Source organism: Protopterus annectens, chromosome 2.part2 (assembly GCF_019279795.1).
Source record: "Protopterus annectens isolate FY-2018-M chromosome 2.part2, PAN1.0, whole genome shotgun sequence".
NCBI lineage: Eukaryota > Metazoa > Chordata > Ceratodontiformes > Protopteridae > Protopterus > Protopterus annectens.
Window position 1 is genome coordinate 837,509,349 of NC_056730.1, and position 6,247 is coordinate 837,515,595.

Here is a 6,247-nt window from a genome sequence, read left to right on the forward strand (position 1 = left end):
TACTACCAACAATTAAGCATAAAATAACTATTCTTCAGAAGATTTTCAAACTCTCCATTGCTTTTAATACCCTGCAACCAATCCACCTTAACCACAACCTTAAGACTGAACAAAATTATCAACCTTGACAAAATCCCCCTTATCAAAGAGTTAACTATAGCAGATCTCTTTCCTCTCAGAAATAATTCACTAAATAAGACTACACGTCTCTACCCAAAAATTATACAATTGTCTTGAGACAAATCCTTGAACTCTGCCATAATATCTGGGAAGATACCTCTCTAAATCTAAATGATATTAAAGCCTGCAAATCCATATGGAACCTCCACTTATTAAAGAAGAAAATGATTTCTAATTCATACAAACTTACTCTTATTATCCAAACCCAAAATGATCAATGTTTAAAACTACTGGAAAGACCAAGATCCCTCCATTACCTCCAACCAAAACTCCCAAGCTATTCAACTCTCCTTGAAACTTAATCCCCTTAAAAAACTTAACTATACCCAACTTATGATCTTAAACAATGCATACCTCACACTGCCATACTTTCTAAAATCTATCCCTCCTCCCCACCGTACCAATCACAACGCTGACCTGCTCCACATTTTTTGGAGCTGCAAATGCTCTATAGTCTGGTGCTCCCTTAGGGTACAATTGGAAAAAAAAAAGGATATGAAAAAATGACTTTGTCCTGGAAATTCGCAATATTACATATCCCCTTCTACAGGATTATACAAACTTCAGACTCGTATTTTAATAACACTCTTTTCCCCTTGTCAAACTTTATATCACCCTTAACTGGGAAGGCAAGATCTCTACTCACTTGCGATGGATTTAAACAACTTGCTACCAAACACTTACTTGCCCACAAATACCAGAAATACACCTAAAGACTTAGTACACACTTTAGTAAATATTGGGATACTTTTTTTGATATCCTTATAGGTTAATCTCTGTTAATTTCTCTATTTTGCAGGACATAAGGCGTATCTATAAATAGTTATTTGCTGTATATAAGTCTATATTACTTTCACTGTTTTGGTTGTGCTTTGTCCGTTACCATTTTGTGTTACACTATTAGAAATTTATTAATAAAAAGATTAAAAAAAAAGCATGGCAACACAAATCCTGTTATTCTAGCAACTTTCTAATTCTAAATTATTTCTGGTATTTGTGGGCAAGTAAGTGTTTGGTAGCAACATTACTCTACAACTCTCCTCCAATAACCCAAGTTGCAGTATTAGCAAATTCATCCCTCACCCCCTTCTTAGTATCTTATTTCCCCAAGATGCTATCACTGAGTATGCTAACAACCTTTGCCTTCTTCAGTGAGCTCTTATCTTTCCACCTTGTATATTAACCAATCTATTTCATTCACTATGACTGTAATTACTTCTTCATGTACATACACTCAATATTTATCTCACTTCTCAATCTTATACACTTTTTCATAACAAATCTACATCTTTATAAAGGCACTTATACCCAATATGCTAATGTTGAATATCTATCTTTCTTGGCAATAATACTCTATTTTACCTTATTAAACTCAGTAGTCACAATCTGTATATTTTTAGTACTGTATAACTCAAGTTGATGAAGAAATTCCTCAAGTATATGTACTTTATATACTACATGGACTTTTGTTTGTCTTGATTTATTTAGTTTAAAGTGGAGTTTTTTCTCCCTGTATTCTACTGAAAATGGACATGTATCCAGTTAGACTAGCCCGGTCAACAAAAGTAAAATAAAATAAATAAATAAAATTATTAGTGCAATATTTAAAATCCGTCCCTATGTTTTCTTACGTTGACAGAGAAGTATGACACTTTGTTAGACTAACCTCTTCAGTAAATGTGCCTCCCTCTCTACTACCTTTGACTTTGTCTCGGATTCTTAAGCAAAGACTTTGAGAGCTGTTCATCAAGTTGTTACCAAAAGGATAAACATGTTTTAAAGGTGTATGATTACAAACTATCGAAAAGAGTGCACAAGTGCTCCGCACAGGATAAACTGCGGATCACGTGACCTTTTCTCAGCTCACTTCCTCGCACACTGCAACCAGTTGCTTTAATATATCCCCCTGAACAACATGGCGCCATTGCCACATCGGCAGTAGCAAACCAGATGCTTATCTTACCGCTTGTGAAAATACACCGCTCCTTAAAACCAAGTAGAATCTCTATGACAAGCGTGATAAAACAAGTGGTTTTCACCCATCTAAAAACCAAAAAGATCGTCAACAACAAAGTATAATGCAGCTAAAGCAGTGTCAAAGCAATTTTAAAACAACAACCAGCTGATAGTAAAATATAAATGTTCAGACAAGACTGGTGCCCTTCTATAAAAATGTAGAGGTCACTGTATAGTGTTAATCTTTACAACAGAATCATAAGAGAAAGTCAGTATTCCCTTTAATTTACAAGGGTACCCTTATAAGCTGACAAAACTACAGAGCACCTCTGGTTACCTAATTAATCTCACTGGAAATCCACATCCATTTCACCCCTGCACAAAAGACCACAGTGAAGAACTTCTCAAAAGCAAACTTCACACTTCATAAGACTGAAGTGGTATCTTTCAAGGTCCCTGGGCCAGTGGAAACCACAACCCACACTGCTGATTCCTTTGCAAATGCCTTCTATGGGCACCTTCAAGAATGCATGGATCATGCAATCCCAAATAAAACCAAGACCCATTCCCCCAAAGGCAGGCGACCGGTCTGGTGGACCCCAGCCATAAACAAACTTTACAACAGAAGGAGGAAGCTACTACATGACAGAGCAAAATCCCTAAAAGGAAAGGCATCTCTGATCAGTACTAGCAAATAACTACGATCACTCATAAAATCATCCAAGGCCAACTTTGAGAGAAAAATCGCAAATGACACAAAAGACAATCACAAGGCCTTCTTTAGCTATGTTAGAAACCTGGGTGTAAACTCCCAGATATGCTCAGAGTTAGTCCAAAATGACACAAAATACACTGAACCCACTGACATTGCCAACATTCTGGCAGACAGGTTCAATGCAAATTTCTCCTCCCCCTCCCCCCCAAAAGGAGAAATAACTATCCCAGCAGAGTGTAGCCTCCCTAACATCTCAGATGCCCAGGTGAGAGCCGCCCTCTCTAAAGCTAAAAACACAGCATCAATGGGACCGGATGGTGTCCCGGGCTGTGTGCTACAGGAACCCCAAGAGGAACTAAACCCACACATAAGGCTGCTGTTTAATCTTAGCCTTACCACAGGATACGTACCCAAAGAGTGGCGTACGGCAACAGTGGTCCCACTTCACAAAGGCGGTGCTTCTACGGACCCTGGAAATTACCGCCCCATAAGCCTGACGAGCCTGGTCTGCAAAGCTATGGAGAGGATCATTATGGAACTCATAAACAAAGACATTGGGGACCTACAGACATTGGATCCTACCCAATTTGGCTTTGTCAATGGCAGATCCTGCCTTCTGAACTTGGTCAACTTTTTTGAAACAGTCACTAAGGCCATTGATGAGGGTAAGGCAGTTCACACAGCCTACCTTGACCTTGCAAAAGCCTTTGACACAATACCCCACTCGGGCATCATAGACAAACTCACCAGCTTAAATGTAAACCCATATGTCACAAGATGGGTTGCAAACTGGCTCAAGGACAGAACCCACAGGGTCAGAGTTGCTGGAGCTAGGTCAGACTCTAAGCCAGTCTGGCGGTGTCCCACAGGGCTCAGTCCTGGGACCCCCTCTTGTTCGGCATTTATTTTTCCGAGGTACAGGCAAACATAGGAGGATTGTGGCTGACAAAGTTCGCAGATGACTGCAAACTGGGCCATAATTGATACTCCAGCGGACACAAACATCCTTCAGAGAGGCCTCATAGAAGCGGATAATTGGTGCCAGAGCCATGGCCTTAAGCTAAACGCCAAAAATGTATAGTCATACCCTTTGGGAAAAACAAGGTACCGACAAATTACCACATAGGCGGTAATCCATTAAGTACGGAAGAGGTAATCAGGGACCTTAGGGACCCAGGTTGACAGTAACCTCTCATTTGACACTCACATTGCCAAAGTGGTTAGGAAGACCTTCTATATTGCCCACCTTATCATGAAGGGTTTCACATCTAGATCAAGAGAGGTCATTGTGCCCCTGTACTCTTCTCTTATCAGGCCAATGATTGAGTACAATGCCTCATTTGGGATGTATCTCACCCGACACCTGCAGCAGTTGGAAAGACCCCAAAAGTTCCTCACCAAGAGGATTAAGGGTCTTAAACATATGTCATATGCTGCCCGACTGTAAAAACTCCAGCTCTATTCAGTCGCATACCGCCTACTCAGAGGTGATCTGTGCCTGACGTACAAGGCCATGTCCAATCCTGAATTAATGGACATGCTCCACCTCAGAAAATCCAAATTCATCAGAGCCACGAGAACAAGTGACTTAAACCTCAACACAGAAATAAATAGAACGTGCTGGAGGGACAGATTCATAACCCAGAGGCTCCCTACACTCTGGAACAGAATCCCAGTCCATGTTAGGCAGAGCCCCTCACTGACTCTATTCAAGAGAAATCTCGGCGAGTGGATGGGAGATCGTAGGTTTACCCCGGGGGTCATCTCTTTGTCACTACTAGACAGAGGCATAGTAAACTAAACCCTGAAAGGGCGTAGTATTCTCATCCTAAGGGGTGGTGTAAGCCACATACACTCTGGCTAGGCTTATAAATGCCCTAGGGCAGATAGCCTAGTACGAACCTATGAACCTATGTACATCTTTATAAAGGCACTTTCATACCCAATATGCTAATGTTGAATATCTATCTCTTTCTCTTGGTAATAATACTGTATTTTACCTTATTAAACTCAGTAGTCACAATCTGTATATTTTTAGTACTGTATAACTCAAGTTGATGAAGAAATTCCTCAAGTATATGTACTTTATATACTGCATGGACTTTTGTTTGTCTTGATTTATTTAGTTTAAAGTGGAGCTTTTCTCCCCGGGCCTCTACTGAAAATTGACATGTATCCAGTTAGACTAGCCCGGTCAACAAATGTAAAATAAAATAAATAAATAAAATTATTAGTGCAATATTTAAAATCCGTTCCTATCTTAGGCTTTGCCTAGGCTTCTTACGTTGACAGAGAAGTATGACACTTTGTTAGACTAACCTCTTCAGTAAATGTGCCTCCCTCTCCACTACCTTTGACTTTGTCTCGGATTCTTAAGCAAAGACTTTGAGAGCTGTTCATAAAGTTGTTACCAAAAGGAATATACATGTTTTAAAGGTGTATGATTACAAACTATCGAAAAGATTGCACAAGTGCTCCGCACAGCATAAACTCCGGATCACGTGATATTTTCTCAGCTCACTTCCTCGCACACTGCAACCAGTTGCTTTAATATCCCCCTGAACAACATGGCGCCATTGCCACATCGGCAGTAGCAAACCAGATGCTTATCTTACCGCTTGTGAAAATACACCGCTCCTTAAAACCAAGTAGAATCTCTATGACAAGCGTGATAAAACAAGGTTTTCACCCATCTTAAAACCAAAAAGATCGTCAGCATAATGCAGCTAAAGCAGTGTCAGCAATTTTAAAACAACCCAGCTGATAGTAAAATATAAAGGTTCAGACAAGACTGCGCCCTTCATAAAAATGTAGAGGTCACTGTATAGTAAAGCATCTTTACAACAGAATCATAAGAGAAAGTCAGCACTTTAATTTACAAGGGTGCATCTCTTATAAGCTGACAAAACAAAGCAGGTTACTTTACTACAGAGCACCAGTGAACTGTAATACCATAACAACACAATCTATTGCCTTACTTCTTCTAATGTTTACTTTTCCTGGGATTAGTCTGCAGCAAGTCCCGTTGCTAAATTCCATAACTGAAACGTGTCATACAACACAAAAAACTTCAACCGCCGCCACTATTCCCTATTAAAAGACGGCAAATCGTGAAGAAAACTATAATTCACGTAACTGTCTTCTACGAACGCTTGCTGCATTCGCGTACGAAACACAACGCAGCTACGTCATCTTCAGAAAGTGCTAACCGTGCAATGAACTATTCCATTATATGTTTATTCATGTTTCTCAACCTGCCGACCTTGATAAAGGTGCACAGGCCCATTGAAAAGTTAGATACACCCCTCAAAATATATGTAATCTAATTAACGTGAAATTTGAATACCAAAGATCACACAACTCTTTCTGTTTCAATTAAGAATGTTGAATACTACT

At 39.7% G+C, this 6,247-nt stretch overlaps 1 protein-coding gene across 1 annotated transcript in view; it reads right to left on the bottom strand.

Annotated features, from left to right (window-relative positions):
• The window catches only part of LYSMD3 (LysM domain containing 3), a 262,702-nt gene extending 256,670 nt beyond the window's left edge, over positions 1–6,032 (bottom strand). The window contains exon 1 of the mRNA XM_044064181.1: positions 5,830–6,032. The gene's annotated coding sequence lies outside the window, so the exon portion shown is untranslated. The remainder of the gene's footprint in view (positions 1–5,829) is intronic.
• Between the last annotated feature and the right edge of the window lie 215 nt (positions 6,033–6,247).